Consider the following 18,670-nt stretch of genomic DNA (forward strand, 5'->3'; position numbering starts at 1 on the left):
AGTATCCTAGTTGTGCTGTTATACTCTGGTTTTGCAAAGTGGCACCACTAGGTGAAACTGGATAAAGTATACACGGGATCTCTCTGTATTATATCTTACAAATACATGTGAATCTATAATCATCCCAAAATAATTTCAATTAAAATTATATATTAAACACTTTATAAAAAGATTTATAGATATGTAAGTTATAGATGTATAATACTTTGAGCCTCTATTATGTGCTATGTGCTGTTCTAATGATTTTATATTATTAATAACGCCATTTAATCCTCAAAACAACCTTATGAGGTGAGCAGCAGTGTTATCCCCATTTTCTAATAAGGAAAGCAAGACGCAGTGAGATTAAGCAATCAGTCTAAAGTCACAAGCCTAGTAAGTGGCAGAACTTGGATTAGAATCCAAGAATCTTTGGCTCCAGTATCCATAGCCCTAACTGATAGGCTATTCTCTCTCTTTACTTGTAACTTGTAACTTAAAGCATTAGGAAGAACTTTATGGAGAAAAATGGCATTTTAAGCTTCCTAAAAGGGAAGATTATGATCTGTTATATGTAGAGCATTTATTACACCATACATAGGAGGAAATTAATACATATTTGTTGAATCAGTAAGTGACTTGCCTTCTTTAAACCACTAGATGATTCCTTCAGTCAGTATCTGCCACCAGCCCAGGGTTTGCAAAATGAGAAAATGAGGGACCCTGGGCCAGGAGCTCATTGTACTTTATTGGATCATTGAACTTTCTCTCAACTGAGGTCAGTGTTTCCCAAGGGGGAATCTGTTGGCATCCTGGGTGGGATAATTCTTTTTTGTGTGGAAAAAACACACCGTAGAACTTTTAGCAACATTTAGAATGTTCCCTACGTGTCAGACACGCCCCCATTATTGGGACATTTCCTAATTCCTCCTAAGAACCTTGGTCAAAAACCAGTGCAGTTTGTCTCTTTCTGGGATTCTAAGATCTCATGCAACAGAACTGCAGGATTCACTTGACTTCGGAGGAACATTCCATCTTATCCCTTGCCTTGGCTGCATGCATGTGATACAAAGAAATAGAACTTCCTTGCTTTCACAGTGGCTCTGAGTTTGAGTTTGAATGGGTCTAAAATGCTCATTTTGGGTTTTTGTTCTGGCTATTCTTTTTGGTGGAATAAAGAAGTTGCCCCTTTCAGAGAAATGCTGCTGAGTGCATATCACCATAGTGCACACCCCAAACCAGTTTCTTTCAATCTCAATAGGGAAAAAAAAAAAAAAAAAAAAATCTCAAAGGGAAAAGTATTAATGGATTATTTTTGTACATGTGAAAAAATCTTTTGGAAGGGCAATTTTCTCTTGTTGACTGGTGGAAAAACAGCAGCGCTAATTATGCTGCCTTGTTAAATCTGAAAGAATATAGTGAACACTGGAAACCTTTCAGTTGCCTTTGTGGAAAGGCAGGGAAGGGATCAGAAGCCATGTCTATCAGAGGAGCGCCAAGGCAGCTGTGTGCCTCCTGAGACACTGGGTCTGGATGTGCTCAGAGGAAGTTGTGAGCTCAGGCCTATGGACTTTTGGGGAAAACTCACAGGGAGGTGAGAGGGGGGAAGGTAGAATTTCCACTTCGGGTTTTGAGCACTTTCCTTTATCTCCTTTCCCAGTAAAGAGAGGGGAAGGAGTTGAATTTGAACACAGTTGCAGTGGTACTCGGGGGTTCATTTAGATGCTTATGACTCTACATTTGTTGTCTTGGTCTATGGGGGTGGACGAGCTTCCCAGCCGTGAGAACGGGGAGAACAAATCTTGCCCCGAAGTAATACAGCTCTTTCAAAAATGCCCAAGTGAAGTGTGAGGCTTGCATAGAAAAATAAAAATAAAAGCAACACAATGATTTACATTACAAAGAAAAGAAAATACAATGTTGCTTTCCCAGACATCTAGTTCCGGGATAGGAATTGTGGGTAAACAGAGAGCCCCCAAATTGTAGAAGAATGCCGTTCAAGGTTAAAAACCGTTCAGAGGCCCATCTTTTGTATCTCGCTTGAATTTCAGATGAGATAAAACCAGCCGCTGCGCTAAGTTGCAGTGCAAAAGCTTACATGGCTTCTTGAGAAAAGCAATTTATTTTAGATTATAGCACAGCAGCTATCATTTAAACTGCTAGGGATTGTAATTGAACTCAGAACCAAGAAGAGGGTGCGATAATAAGTTTACCCAGGCTGTTCTAAATAACATGAATGCCAGGGCTTCAGGACAGATGGCCATGGTAGTCCAAACATGGATCTCTAGTGTCTTGCCAATCTCAAACAACTAGCTCATTCAAAATTGCAGTCTGGGAAATGTACCTCGCTGGGCATTCAAATGTGTACTTGCTGTCCATTTTTGGTGCTATTAATATGAAATGGCTAAGAATCAGCAATCTTGAGGAAATGAGAGAACATGCAGTTAGCACTAGGGAACTTTTGATTTCCATCTTTATCTGGGGTCATGATGGGGCTTGCAGGGAGGTTGTGTGGGGGCAGAATCCAGGATAAAGAGTGCCTTTTGATACTGGATATTTTTTTATTTGATAATGAAGGGGATGTGCTTACCCTCCAAACCCCAGAATGTCATCCTGTCATTAAGTTCTAATGAAAGCTTAATTGTTCTGTTGTGGAAAAAAAATGACGTGTCTGATTTCTGTACACTGCATTTGCTCCCTTCTTATTATAAATAAACCCAGTTACATGAAATTTACTGCTCCTCTAGAGTTGTTCAGAGACTCAGAAGACATTTTATCCAGGCCCAAGTGTTTATTCTTGTTTTTAGTAAAGGACAGCTCACAATGCACTTGCTCTTTATAGAACTTTCTTTTTTGTTTTGTTTTTATGAAAGCAATAACTGGCACATAGTTACCAAACAAATAATTTAGAAATATTTGCAATGAAAACTAACCTCTCCCAACTCCATCCTTTCCCCTTCTAGCTGGTCCCACTAAATGGAACACTGTAACTTATTCCTGGTTTTAGCTCAATATAGCTAGATGGTATTTTATCCATTTTATATGTTGTTTTTTTTTAAGATTTTATTTATTTATTTGATAGAGAGAGACAGCCAGTGAGAGAGGGAACACAAGCAGGGGGAGTGGGAGAGGAAGAAGCAGGCTCCCAGCGGAGGAGCCTGATGTGGGGCTCGATCCCAGGACTGTGGGATCACACCCTGAGCTGAAGGCAGACGCCTAATGACTGCGCCACCGCCACCAGGGCGCCCCTATCCATTTTATATGTTAAATACTGATTTTCTTCTAAGAAAGAGAAGGATTTAGCTTAATTAACACTTACCTTTTCACATTCTCCACTATAATGTGACATTATTTTCAACTTCCTTTGTTCTTGCCACTTCTAAACCGATTTAAACTCCCCCTTATTGGGTCATCAGTCTGGTCAGTATCTCTTACCTCCTTCCCCGGGCAGGTGAGACACAAGCACTCAGACCCTTTTCTTCAGTTTTCTTCAATATTCTTCCCCTTCTGCGTTCCATTCTCAGGCCGTTATTTTTGCCTTGCCAAGTTTAATTTACATTTGCTGTCACCAGCGTGATCTTTGTGATTTTTCCAAAGTTGAAAATAATGAAAAGGATTTGCATAATTAGGACTTTGTTAAATTATTTACCACAGACCCGGGTGTTCTCTGTGGTTACAGTGTCACATCTCCTGTGATACTCCAAAGAGACTGTGCCTAGAGTCAGGTTCAAATGGATGCTCTTCCTTTGTCATTTTGTCAAAAATCATTCCATCTGTTAGTGTGTGTGATACATATTTCACATCTTTCTTATAAAGTTACTTGTCTCTGCTGGGATTTCTGATGTCTTCTTGTCTTTCCTGAGTGTGTGCCTCAGTCAACAAGGTTTCAAAGCTCAGAATGCCGTCTTTGTTTTATTGTTCTCCCTCCTTCTTGTAGATCTCCATTTGCTCCCATTTCCACAGGTTGCTCTGTAGACCTGCAGTATCGGATCAGCTTGAGGTTTGCCCATTGCTCCCCAGGGTGGGATTCTCTGCTTGCTGGATCCAACAGGCTGGCTGGCTTCCTTGCTCCTTCCTCCCTCCCTCCCTTCCTTCCTTCCTTCCTTCCTTCCTTCCTTCCTTCCTTCCTTCCTTCCTTCCTCCCTCCCTCCCTCCCTCTCTCTCTCTCTCTCTCTCTTTCTCTTTCTTTCTTTCTTTCTTTTTTTCTTTCTTTCTTTCTTTCTTTCTTTCTTTCTCTCTCTCTCTCTCTTTCTTTCTTTCTCTCTCTCTCTCTCTCCCTTTCTTTCTTTCTCTTAATTTTGCTTGTAATTAATTTTTCACTTACTTAATTTTGCTTGTAATTTTTCCAAGAAAGGGTGACTGGGAGGTGAACTTTCTGAGTCCTGGCAGTTTGTAATTTTTAAATTTTGCTCCCAAAGTTTGGGTATAGACTTTTGTATTGAAAATAATTTTTTTACTACTGCCTTTTAGCATCCAACATTGCTGCTGTTAAATCTGATGGTACTCTGAGCCTTACTTCTTTCATAGGCTACCTTTTTGTTTGTTTTCTTTTTCTTTTTCTTTTTCTTCTTAGGAAGCTATCAGGAATTTCTCTTTAACCTTGGTTTTCTGGCACTACATCTCCTTCTCACTGAGTAGATTCCTGTACTTTGAAGATTCATATCTCCCTTTAGCTCGGAGAAATTTTCTAATGTAATTGCTTTGATAATTTTCTCTACTCCAGTTTTCTTTTTGCTCATTCTGAAACTCCTACTAGTGCATTCTTAGAACTCCTGGTTTGAGCATCTGTATAACTCATTTTTTTTTCTTGCATAATTGTGTATTTAGTCAATAGTCTAGGAGATTTCTCCAACTTTGCCATCAAAGTTTGTGTAGAATTGTTAATTTAAGGAATCATATAATTCCCAGGAGATCTTTCTTGTTATCTGGCTGCCGCTTTTAAATATAATTTAAATGTCTTTGTCATGCTGTTACCAAATCTCCTGAAATCATTCTTAAGGGTATTAAATAGATTTTTCCTTAAAGGTTGTATCTTTTCTCTATATTGTCTGTTTCTCAATGTCATATTTTCTGTTGTTTTCCTTGATCTTTTTTTTTTTTTTTTTTTTTTTTTGTCGTGGCTTTTCTTGGCATATTAGATTCCTGGTGATCTGGGGTTGGGTTTTAAAGAATGAGGCCATAGAAAGGCTGTCTACAAACTATTTTTAAGTGGATGGGTCTTATAAATGGCCTGCTTAAAGGGTCGAAGTTTAGAGTCTATGGATAGGAATGAAGGGAATCTCAACTTGTCAGAATGAGGTTTAAACACCCATGAAAACTGTCCTCATTTTCCCCAGACACTTTTTTCTTATTGCCTCAAAGCTTCAAGTCCAGTCAACATGGACAGCCGGGAGGGTGGGTTGATGTTACATATACTGACGTGTAGGTAATGTCCTCCTTTCAGCACTCGCCCCGGCCCCCAACTCCACCCACTGTTGTACCTGCTGTTTCTGAAACTTGAGTCTTTCTGGGGTACTGTCAGGCAGCCCTGTTCTCTCCTTTGCTTGAAATCCCCTTTTAGGCTGTGGTTTTCTTTGCTATGGTTCATAAGTCAACAGACTCTTACTGCAATCCCTCATCTTCTAATGGCTTCTTCTCATTCTTTTTGTGGTTATGGTTTTACACCTTTGTACTCCTTCAGTATCATTTAGAAGGTACTTTGGGAGAGGAGGTAATGGGTTTGCTCAGTCTGCTAGTGTGAACCAGACACACAGTTTTTAAAAAGATAGTTTGTACTTTTCATATGCCACACACTAGAGAAATACCATGTAGCTCTTCATTTTATTTTCAACAGTTTGTTAATCTGATACTTGGAATCAGCAGTCACAGGAAGTTGCACAAACATTTCATTAACTAAATGGAGCCCATACAAAATATACTTGGGAAAACAGTGTGTTCTGCTAGTTTCTCTCCATCCTGTAACTGATCATGCCAGCAGTTTGTTTTCTTCATGAGCTCAGCAAGGTTAGATAAGTTGTTTAAGAGTTCTATTTTTTTATCAGTATGTCGTACACCTGAAACTAATGTAACATTATGTGTCAACTGTACCTAAGTTTTTTAAAAATCTCTTTTCATTTTAGTCATCAAGGAAAACATGATTGGATATCGTTAATCAAAATGTGTCTTCAGTTAAATTGTGTTCTTCCTCAGTAGATAAATGGGCAAAGATCTTGACAGTAGATATGCCCAAAGAGAAACAACGTCCAATGAATATATGAAACTATTCAGTGACAAGAGATTCATATTAAAACCGGTATCTATGTCATCTGCAGAATTAACAATGTTTTTAAAATATGCTAATTACTGAAAAAAAGAAAAACTCTAATACCTTTATATACTTTTGTTAGGAACAACAACATTTAGTACAATCTTTCAGGTACTTTAAAATGTTTATTGTATTTAACCTAGTGATTCCCCATTTTAGGAAACTGAAGTTAAGAAGATAATTGGAAATTAAGGTCAAGGTTTATTTTTCAGGATGTTAGTTATAGCATTAGTGTGTAATAGGAAACCCCTAAATAACATATATTAAAAAGTTAAATAAAAAAGTTTGGCACACCCATACCATGGAACACTGTTTGTACTTTAAATTGAAATTTATAGTTTCTAATGTCCTGGTAAAATGCTTAGGTATAATTTATGTGAAAAGACAATCTAGAAATGGCATATGTATTAAGATCCCAACCATTCAAAAAGGAAAAGAAACCAGAGGGAACCGTGCTAAAATTTTAACTGTGGTTGCCTCTTGGTTGAATTGTATGAGATGTTATCTTTTTTTGCTTATTAACATTTCGTTTTATTTTCCAGATGTCTTATAGTGAATATGTCTGTTTTTGATAGAAATAAGAAAAAACCTCTTTAAATTATGTGCTTCTGAAAGTATAACTTTAAAAAATGTCCAAAATGTGGGGGGGCACCCTGGGTGGTTCAGTCGGTTAAGCGTCTGACTCTTGATTTTGGCTCAGGTCATGATTTCAAGGTCGGGAGCCTGCTTAAGAGCCTCTCTCTCTCTCTGCCCCCCCCCCCAATGTCATCAAATGACCCATCTGGCTTTTCTCCCTGAACTTTTAACCTTTTCTATCACAGAATCAAGAGGGTGTACTGTATAAAACAGCGTATGAAGTGTTTTCCCTTATTGAAAGTATCTCTCAGATGCATCTGGAAAAGCTAACTGGTATATTACGTTAGATTTGCTGCTTTTTGCTATCTGCTTCTCTCTGTATCTCACACCTGACTCCAAGGTCTGATTTATATCAACATTAACTAAAGAAATATTCTCTAGAACAGGGAAGCTGCAGTTACATCTTTGAACAGAATTAGAGACAGAGTTGTGAACAGTAGACTGGGAGTCGGACCCCCAGCTTTAATCCAGCTCACTTGGTGGAAGATAAAAATGAGGCCACTGAATTGGGTGATTTCTATGGCCCTGCTAGGTCTTTTGCTCTGACTTTGCAAATATCTTCCCCCGGCGTAGGCCTGCTAAAATCAAGATACAGACATGAGTCAGTGAGAACTTGTGTTCTCAGCGCATGTTTCTTTGGCAGTTTCTTTGCTTGAAAAAGAGAAATTGACTTCATGAAGTCACAGTTTTTCATGTTCATTTGGAAGATGAGAGAATAGAGCAACAAAAGCCCAGTGTGGAAGGCACCGTTCCTGAAGTTGCTAGCTATATTTTAGGTCTGGAAGGGATAGTCTTCGCCCTCAGAAGCAGCATCTGGACTGAGCTTTTCTGACTCACAGAACACAAAGGTAAGGGAACAAATGATCTGTTTTGGTGCGTTTGTTTTCCCTCCTCAATAAAACGTACCAGGCAGTGGAGTTTGTGTGAAAACAGAAGCCATCTCCGGATAGGTGCAAGCGCTTTGTGCTGTCAAAGCCTCGGGGTCCTGCTCCTGCTCGGCCTCTGCTCCTTCCTCCTATCACTGCTCTTCCTCCCATCCCCCTGACTTTCAAGAAGATCCAAAGTAGAAATTGCTATATTTTTTTCAGATGATAAAGGGAATACCTGCCTATGTTATAAAATTAAAAATCCAACACCACAGAAAAAATATTTTTGAAAAGTAAATATCACCTATCATCTTACCACACAGCCATAACCTTGATTAATGTGTGGGGATGTTTTGTCCCACACTCCCTGCTTCACCAGTGCGTTAATGCGCGCGCGCGCGCGCGCGCACACACACACACACACACACACACCCAGTTTGATACATCCAATACTGTTGTTGTTTTACCTTATGTTATGCCACAGGCATAGAATTTTATGTTATCATCTGTAATTGCCGCATAGTATTATTACTCTGTATGTGTGAAATATACTTTACTGAAATCATCCCCTTTAGTGGATTTTGTTTGCTTCCAACTTTGGCTCTTAGAGGCGATGTTGCAACAGAGAACCTTGTATGCATAGCTTTGCACCCTGTTCAATTATTGCTTAAGCAAATTTTATGAAAATGGAATTCAAATGTCAAAAATATAGACTATGTGTGTATACATATGCATATGCAGTGTTACCCTGTCCTCCACGAAGTTTGTAGCAGTTTATCCTAACGCTGCCATTGCCAAGCTTTCTACCCCCACCCCCCTTCGCGGAGTGCTCCCTCAGATGTTTGCATTTGAAGAGAAAGTCAACAGGCAGTGCAAGAGAAAACTGGCTCTGTGCAGCGGTGACCTCACTCAGGAAGGCCTGGTTTTGAGCTGGTAGTGGGGGTTTGAAGTCCTCCCCTTAGCATTTCATCTCACTTCTTTAGCGCCAGGGGATTTTTTTTTCTTTTTTCTGAATAAGAAAAGCAGTAGGAGTGTTTTGCCTTTACTACTTCACCAAATCGCAGGTGTCTGGGTTTTGACTGCCTGCTACAGGTGAGTGCTCCCGTTCTGACTTCCTCCACGTAGCTGGTGTTTTCAGCAGCAGTCAATGCTCTGTGTTTGTTTTGCTTTAGGCTTCTACCCCCCACTCGCAAACCTGCACCTCAATACCCCCAGCCTTTCAACCTGCTGCACTAGAAAAGGGTGATAAAATACCGTGCCCAATTGTTCTTAAGCCCAAGAAATTTATTTTCTGGAGTTTAAGCTGGCATCATGAGTTGTTAACCCTGTTAGAAAAATGCAAGTTGGATTTATGATTCCCTTACACAGGTAATTGGGCCCTAATTTTAAATTCTGAGCCAATTGATTTGTACTATATTGCATTATAACATAACAGAAGTGCAATTGAGTCCAGGCGATGTGTGACTTTGAACCTCCAATTATGCAATAAATTATTTCCGGTTCTTTAATAAATGATGCCTAGGTTGACAGCAGCCTGTCGTGGTTCCCTCTGCCTCCCCCTACTCTGCAACACTCTCTTTTCTTTCCTCTTCCTTCCCTTTTTTTTCTCTTTTCCTTCCCAATCCTGCAGGGTTTAGGAATGACTTGTTTCAGAAATCAAACCTTGCCTATTAAGACTTTAAAAGGGAGTTCGCGCCTCTTCCCTCCCAGTAAACTCCTGTTGACATTTCATTTCAATCCCTAACCGATGGGTCACTATTATGTGTTGCCTACAATATTGGCTGTAAGCGACCAGTTATAAAATTGTGTTTGTGGTATATGACAGTTTCTCCAGGAGATTCCTTCTGGAATATTGATACTTCCTTGACCTTTCCATGAGGTTCTAACATAGGCACTTTTAATAGGCTAGATTTTCCTCTCCTTTCTTTGCCCTTTGAGATAATTTCCCCATTGTACTTATTTTTAGCTGGTTGTATTTTATGTATTTCTGCAAAATATATCAAGTTATTTTTGGAACAAGGGTGGGATATAAATAAATAACACATACTGCTGGAATCAGTTTCTGGAAGGCTTGAGTTATCCAGCAATCGAAAGCAGTTAATTGGAATCTATATTTCAAACTTTTCCTTCTTTTGGCAAGCCCTTGTTATTTTGAGTAAGGGGCTGTTTTAAGTGAGACTTCGAGCGTTTGTCGGAGAGATCAAGGGAGGAAAGGGCAAAGGAGAAAGTGTGGTAGTAGAAAGAGTCCTCCACTGAGGGCCTAGGAACCCGTGTCCCATCTCATTCTTCTAGGAGGCACTAGGCAGATCCCTTCTTGGCTCGGATCCTCACTCACCTCTTTCCCAACATGACTTCCTCGTTGCAGTCCTTCCTAATTTCAGGAGTTCATATGAAAAGGTGCTAACTTTGGAGAAGATTCTAGCCTCTGACTCCTTAGTTCTACTTGTGTTGCTTTATTTTATTTACTTTTTTAAGCTTTCTTTATCCATTTTGAGAGAGAGAGAGGAGAGAAAGAGAAAGAGAGAACAAGCAAGGGGAGGGACAAAGAGGGAGGGGCAGAGGAAAAGGGAGAGAATCTCAAGCAGACTCCCTGCTGAGCGGGGAGCCTGATCTGGGGCTCCATCTCACAACCCTGAGATCATGACCTGAGCTGAAATCAACACTGAGACTTCTAACCAACTGAGCCACCCAGGTGCCCCTCTCCTTGTGTTGCTTTAAACTTTCATCCTCCCTAAAAACAAACTAAACTACATGCCGTGGAGTATTAAAAATACTCAGGCATTGGATAGCTACCCTGAAAAAAAATATTTCCTACCTCTTTCTGCACAAAGTAAAGACAGTGGACCCTTTTCCATGACTTTCCACACAGGTGTGTTTTCCTGGGAACTCATGGCTGAAGGCGATTCCTGTGGGGCTCCATGCAGGGTTATGGAAGAAAGACATGAGGTAGTGGGGAAGCTCTGGGGAAAATTCTGTATTGCATTAAGTGAAGAGCTCTTGCTGTGTCTGGAACCACTTCATGATCATGTGCAATTCTGAGATATTTAATAAATAAACTAGAGCATCATAATTGCTGAATGATAACATTGCAGTTTTTGTCATATAAAATGTGTTCTGGGTTACTTCAAGAATACACATTTTTTCTCTATTTTTTTTCTTTTTTGGTAAATTGTTTGGAGTCATGCAGGGAGGAAAGTGTTCTGATTTGAATTAAGGCCAGATGAAGACAGTGAAATCATATTATTTTATGGGGTTTTCCTTTTCTCCACCTCTACCCTTACATCTTTAACGATCTGGGTAATTAAATACTTTTACACCTTAACTTCTAAGATCATTGGTGAAATTCTTTTCCTTAAAACAAAACAAAACACACAACAAAAAGAACTCCCAAACAAAACTAAATATTTTTTTCTGATTTCATTTTCTCCAATTCCTTTTATGTTAAAGAAAATTTCCCTCCAAAGATAATCATGTTCATATTTTCATAAAGTTCTCTTAGTTAGAGCATCTTTAAATGTACTTTTTGGTTGATTAATTTAGTCATTGTAGATCCTTGAGCACAAAAAGATGAAAAATCCTTGTAAGGAATTGAATCTGAAAGTGTCTTATGTTTTATTGTGAATAGAACTAAACTGTTTTATTTTTTGACAGCCCAAGATAAAGGATGATGATTAGACATCTGACTTAACTATTAGAGAATTATTTTTTTAGTCGGGGAATTTATGGGATTCTTTCCAACGGATGTTGACAGAAGTAACTAGATTTATACCACTTTTCACACTTTCTGATTTAAAGATATATAAAAATACATATGTATGATTTTTACATCCTTGGCCCTATGTTATTTCTCAATTTAGAATATAAGTATTAGAACTTACTAGTTTATTCTGATAATTATCTATTCTCTTGGTTGCAAATACTGGTAAGTAGTTTTCTTTCAATATAACTCTGAGCCAATTGTTAAAAGCATATTTAAAATCATTCCATTAAAAATGATGATCCAAATTTGGTGAAGTTCTTTCTGACCATCTGGGCTGTTGCAAAAGTTGAAAAATCTAGGACACTATCAGGAATGTCACCAATAGCTAGTAATTTGAGAATAATATAATGTGTGAGGAATATGTTGAAAGACTATTTTAAGTCCACGTAATTCAAGTAGGTTTTATTTATTCTAATCTGGGAACAAGTGAATTGGAAAATTCTCAAGGTAAGCTCGTGGTTGTAAAGTCTTTTATAATGATGACCATCCATCCAAATCAGCAGTGACCAGTGAGTGCTGGAGATTATTGTTGAATCTGGGGAGAGCTGAGATTCTTGTATCACTCTTAAATACTTGAAGTTGTTATAGGAACTGCATATAAAGTATAAACACACATGTATGTGTGGGATGAGAAGGATATTAGAATGGGTCTCTTCTTGTTTGAGTTTTCACTAAGGTACCTATGGTATCTATCAAAAGACCAACTATCCAATATATAGAATGTCATGAGTGTGCCTTAAGATTTTTGAATAGTTAAGAGTCAACAGGGGGTTAGAGAAGAGATTTCTTTGGAGAGAGATGTGGTCACACAGTGAGTTGTCACCACGCCTTTGGGAGAAATGGTGGTGAGTACTGTTTTATGACCCCAAACCCAGAGAGGCATCATCAAAGTGACTAATCAGAGAGCCCTGAGTTGTGTTTCCTGCAGTTGGAGGACCCAGAGGTCTGATGCCTGCACTAGGCCTGAGAAATTTAGAGCAGCCCATGCATCAGTGTCTGACTCAACCTAGGAAATCTAGAAGGGAAAGCAAAGACAGGCTGGTCAACTATGTGGGTGGTAGGATGGGTGTGCTGGTGCTTGAAAATTGGTCTGCTTTTCCGGGTTTTATGAGAGCATGAGATATGCAAGTACTTCCTAGGGTCCAGATCCAGACTGCAGAAGACCGAGCCAATGAGGAGTTGTGTTGAATCTAGTCAAGAATGGTAGGTGAAGAAGGTCAGGGAACCACAACATATGAGGTCCAAGGCAGATTGCTAGATTCTTGGGGCTCAAGGAGAGGTTCACAAAGAACAACCCAGAGAAGAATCTAGGTCTAAGAGAATCTAGGTCTAGGGAACCTCTGCATAGTCCATGCAAGCTCTCCAAGAAAGTTCATCATCAGCTCAAACAATTTGCCAGATACACAGAAAACTCCTTTTTTTCTTTTTTAAGAGATGGGGGGAGAGGCAGAGGGAGAGAGAGAGAAAGAGACAGAGGGAGAGAATCTTGAGAATCCATGCCCAGCATGGAGCCTGCTGTGGTGCTCGATCTCACACCCTAAGATCATGACCTGAGCTGAAATCAAGAGTGGGACGCTCTACCAGCTGAGCCTCCCAGGTGCCCCATACAGACAGCTCCTAATATGTCCCCATGTACTACAGGTCCAGAGAGAGCAAAGCCAAGTTATAACAGAATCAGCATAGAAAGAGCTCTCCTGTCCTTTAATTTTTTCAACCTTGGGAGAATCAGAACATTAGCTAATAGGGTAAGGGAATGGCAGGGGCAGTATGGGGGAGAAGGAGAAAATCACCATGACCATCACCCTATTATACGTGTCAGACTGAAGCAGGACCAGGGAAGAGAGTCAACACAAAGGCAAGGGCAAATGTTTGCTTAGTACATGTTGTGGAATTTCTGTTTATAACTTGAAGTGGTTCTAGAATTGTCTATTACCTGTGAAAAGCAAACTCATGGGCCGGCTAGAGTTTTTATCCAAGAGCAGAGGAAGATCATTAACACCAAATCAAGTTTAGGGGGACCGTGGACAAGAAAAATAAAAATGTTTTATGTTATGCATTATGCTTGTTCAGTATACTTGTTACATAAAAGTGTATCTGTATGTTCATTTCTGAGTAGAAATGATATATATAAACTCCTAAGTACAGACCCATATATTTAACATATATCAATAAATGTTAAGTACCTATTTGGACTAATCAAATCATTTTTTAGTAAAATAATTTGCCTTTGGAACTAACATTAATCAATTTATTTCAAAATGTCAATATTTCAGACTGTCAAGTTTAAGTTATTCAAAAATTATTTTTCTCATTTTTTCTTAATAATATCTCCCATTTCAAGGTTTAAATTAATCAGAAAACAAAAACATTGGGGTAGGGCAGACAATGATGAAGAAAAGAGAGATGGATACAATGAGGTTGTCAGAGAGAGTAGTTAAATTTTGTTTTTTTCAGTCTCCCAAACCTATCTATTCTAGAACATCTTTCCTCCAGTATAGCATGTCCTCAAATATGATCCCCAGGATAGTAAGAGGAATTATTTGAAATAAAACTGGCTCGTAGTGAAATATGTTTTAGAAATTGATGTCCACTTACCAAGACTTAACTTGCTGTGGGATCTTCTTAAAGTCCGTAGTGTATATTGTAAATTTCCAAAGTGGCTATACAGTGTGTGGCATTTCCAAACATGTTTGACCATAGATCATTGTTTTGGTGAGGGCCATCCTTCAGAAACATACTTTTAAGAACCCTGGGGATTGTTCCAAATTTGAAAGATACCCTCAACAGAATATAGATTCTAAATCTTAAAGATATCAGATGATTCTAACGATAAATAGTAAGGAGTATTTACAGAAGAAAGAAATCTATTCTGCCAGTCAATTTGTTCTTTCTGGTTTGGATGACTTATTACCATTGATTTATGAAATGAGTATAATGGTATGAAGATGCTGAAGAACTAAGGTAGTCATTGTTGATTTTTTGTGGCTGAGGAAAATATGGGTATATCTAAAACTCTGTCTCTAGGCTTTATATTCACAGCACATGCACGGACATAACAATGCAGGTGACTTAGTTTTATTAAAATGCCTTTTTGTATTTGTGATCCCAGATCCAGGATTTACCTTCATACAGTTAAGATGTACTTCAGTGTTTATTTAATAAATAAATAAATAGTGTCTTCTGGTGTATTTTATCTTGGGTAACTTGGAAAACTTACTGTGTGAACTTCTAAATCTTTCCTTGCATTGGAAATGGTTTAATTGCAACTAGAATTTTGGGTTAGTTTTAATATGTCTTAAGAAGTAACTATTCTGGCAATAGTCATCTGTCCATGTGTATAAGTGAACACTGGAGTCATCCTGATTAAGGTTTAAATTACTGCTCTGTCATTTATTAGATGATTAAACATGGGCAGATTTCTTGGTACTTCAACTCCAGTTTCTTAATTTATAACAGCATTTCCCATATTTTGCTGCAGAGTTGGCTAGACCTTCTCCAGCTGCAGCACTAGAACCTGGGGTCCTTTGATGGGATTCCTCATTCTTTACCCCTTTTTAAGCTCAAAGCATCTTCTCTTCTTTCTACCTGATATTGGGCTCTACTTAACATTTATTTTATAGTAAGGTTTTATGTTTAAAAATCTTGAACACCATCTTCCTGCTTCTTGGATTGTTGAGATTGAATGAGGTAGATGAGGAGGAGCAAGGGGGAAAGCAACTTTTAAAATCTTGGAAATGAATCCCAGCTCTGGTTGTGTAGCTGTAAACAAATTACTTAGTCTCTCTGTGTCTGGGCAAAATAACTCATCTCATTAGATTATTAGGAGGATCATGAGACAATGTATAGTTTGTGTGTCAACAAAGCACCTGCCACATAAAATTCCCACTAAATGTTGGTCATTGTTTTTGTTACTATTAAAACTCCTTGCCCAGTAGCTGCAAATACTAACTGTTCAACAAATGTCTGCCCCCATTCACCAGACCCTTCTTGAGTGCCTGCAAGTAATGTCAGTTAAGAAAACAGCCAATCATTCTAGATAATTGAGAATTTTCTGAAGTCCTTTGGGTTTTAACCCTTGTTAAAAACCCCCTACAGAATTATGTGGTTACCTTCTTGCATTTTAAATGGAATCCAGAATATGTGGTGAAGTCTTTCTTGCTTGGAGTGCCTGCAAGTGATGTCTTAGAGGAGCAGTTGTACAAAACATGGACTATGAGATTAAGTTGGATGTATATGGATCCTAAGCATAATTTGTACATTGTTTTGAAAAACTCTCATTAAAGATAATTTTCTTAGGGGTGCCTTGGTAGCTCAGTCGCTTAGGTGGCAGACTCTTGGTTTCAGCTCAGGTCATGATCTCAAGGTCATGGGATTGAGCCTTGCGATGGGCTCTGTGCTTAGGGCAATGTCTGCTTGAGATTCTTTCTCTCTCCCCCTTTGTTCCTCCCCCTGTTCTTTCTCTTTCTCTCTAAAATAAATACATAAATAAAATCTTTTAAAAAATCAATACAGATCATTTTCTTATAAGGAATATAAGAAACAATCAGATAATTGAGAGTTCCCAGTAATGTAATTTTGGGGGGGGAAAAACCCACAAAATTATGTTGTATATTGAAAGAAAAAAAATTAAAAAGCTAAGATTGTCCCTTGAATGGAAAAAATGTTCTCTTGTACTGAGGATTCATTTATTCAACAATAACTGTGTGCCTCTTTTGAGCCAAAGAGTGCGTGAGGCCCTGGAAATGTCATGGAGCATAAGGTACACATGGTCCTTGCCATGTGGAGCTGCACTTTAGTGGGGTAGAAGGGCTAGCAAGAAGTCATACCAAAATATGTGGAAGAGCTTCCATGGAGGAAAGGATTGGGTGCTATGAATGCATGACTAGGAAAGTTGGGAAAGCCTCCCTTGGGAAGTGAGGTAGGATTTAACAGAAGGGAAAGGGAGGAAAACACATTGAGGGCAGAGGAGCAGCAGAGGCAAAGCCCACGGTGGGAGGAAGCAGAGTTGGCATCACCAACCATGATAGGCTCCCACACCCCTGGAGGGTAAGAGGGAGAGAGGTGGGAGATGCCCATGGGAAGGCAGGGAAAGGCCAGTCCATAAGGGCCTAATGGGCCAGGACAAGGTGATGCTCCTTGTCTGGGCTTGGAGTTGTATTTCTACTTGTGGTAACTTTGCTCTGGATTCTTCTCTTTAATAGAGAGATGGTTAAATCTCCATGGAAAATGCAACCCACTTTCTGTTCTTTTCTGTCCATTTAGTTCAGAAATGTTTAATATAGAAAGATATTTTTTAATTTTATAAGTCCCAAGTCTTAGTAGGAGTAGCTCCTTAACCCAATGCTCTGTGTATTATATTGTGAAACAATCTTTGAATACTCATTGTTGTGAAACCATAGGTCTGACTGAATTTGAGATTTTACCAAATGGCTATGAGCTCTGTTTGCAGATTTGAAGACCTTATGTATTCCAGTGTGGTGTAAATTCTCCCTTGAGGAGTGTTATTCTCCGCCCCATCTCTGTAGTCTACTGGGTGACCTTTTCTGCCCTGCTTGGGTGAGAGGACTCGCCAAAAGTCTGACCTCTATGGACTGCATCACCTGGATTCCCATGACTGTTGTTTTCAGTTCAATTTGGTCGATAGAGATCGATAGAGACATGAGGTAATGGGAAGAGAGAAGGGCGAGAAGGCGTTGAGGTCTACGTCCCAGCATGGATCCATCTCATAGTGGTAGTCCCCACTTCCCTTACCTCCTCAGGCTCTGGTAATGCAGTCTCTCCCTTTGCTCTTTTTGATCCAGGTGGTAGAGGCTGCAGCTAGTCCCAGAGGTCTCAGCATCCTTAACTTATAGCCCTACCTGCACCTCCAAAAGTAGTGCCTTCATTTAATTCTCTTCAAAGTTGTAGATGATTATGACCTCTTCCTGCTGGGATTCCTACCGATACCATCATAATCTGTTTTTTGGCTACCTATTATATTCTCCCCTTCCCAATACCTGGGTAGCCTTCAGAGTCAGATAACCAGAGACCAGAAGAACAATGGTGAAATCCCCTGGATAATCTGCCCTCAACTCTCCTCACTTCGGACTCAAAATAGATCAGTCTCTGGAGGAAGGAAAGGCACTGTTTGTCATCCTATATCTGCCTGGCTGTCATTCAGGACCTAATTGGGCTCTCATAAATTTCATTCTATTCCTGCTTGTCATGTTTCTGGACCCCTGAGAAATTTCTTGCCATGTGTGTTCTGAAATAGGGCATTTTGATGCTGTAGATATTTTGATCTTTAGAGTACAAAGAAGAGGATTTTGGTCACAGGCATAATATACATCTTCACACCCTCTCTGACCCTGTATGCCATCCCATGAGCCTTTTGTCCAGCTTCCATGATGATCAACATCCCATCATCTACACCCATGCATATTTTTTCTGTAATATTTTGTAGTGAATCTTGTTCATCATATCATTTCACCTGTAAATACATTTTTATGTTTCTTTAACAGATAAGGACTTTAAAAGTACCTGTAGCACACATGCAATGAAGTGAACAATGATTCTTTGATGCCAATAAATAGTCCATGTTCAATTTTCTTCCATTCCCTCAAAATTCTTTTCAGCTGAGTTTTTCAAATCAAAAGCCATACAGTATCTTCACATTGCAATTGGCAGCTACATCAAGTTTCTTTTAATTTCTGAAGGTTACCTAGTCTTAATTTTTTTTAAGTATAACAAAAACACACCAGAAGTGCATACACTAAGTGCTTAATTAATGCTTAAAAAATGAACACCCCATGTAACTACTAATTAGTAAAGATATAGAACATCACTAGCACCCAGAAGCTTCCCAGTCATTACATGTACACCTTCCCTCCAAGATAGCCATTGTTCTAGTATCATAGATTGGTTTTGCCCATTTTTTTCACATTATGTAATGGAATCCTACAACATGTCATCTTTTTTGTCTGGCTACTTTTGGGGAACTTCAACTGCTTCTTAAAAAAATCAACTTACTGAGATATAATTTCTATGTAATTAACTGCACCCATTAAAAGAGAATATAGTTCAATGGATTTTAAAAGAAGCATGCACCCATGAAACTACCACCACCATCAAGATGCAGAACATTTC

The 18,670-nt window shown here is 39.0% G+C and overlaps 1 protein-coding gene across 6 annotated transcripts in view; it reads left to right on the forward strand.

Moving 5' to 3' along the window:
- Positions 1 to 18,670, forward strand: part of FHIT (fragile histidine triad diadenosine triphosphatase) — a 1,378,910-nt gene that overhangs the window by 508,616 nt on the left and 851,624 nt on the right. The window contains exon 1 of one of the 6 annotated variants that reach the window (XM_045807505.2): positions 8,451 to 8,877. The exons of the other annotated variants lie outside the window; for them this stretch is intronic. The gene's annotated coding sequence lies outside the window, so the exon portion shown is untranslated. Of the gene's footprint in view, positions 1 to 8,450; positions 8,878 to 18,670 lie in introns of those variants that run through there. 6 annotated transcript variants of the gene reach the window in all.

This window comes from Ursus americanus, chromosome 14 (genome assembly GCF_024610735.1).
Source record: "Ursus americanus isolate L20-20 chromosome 14, mUrsAme1.1.p, whole genome shotgun sequence".
NCBI classification, from domain to species: domain Eukaryota; kingdom Metazoa; phylum Chordata; class Mammalia; order Carnivora; family Ursidae; genus Ursus; species Ursus americanus.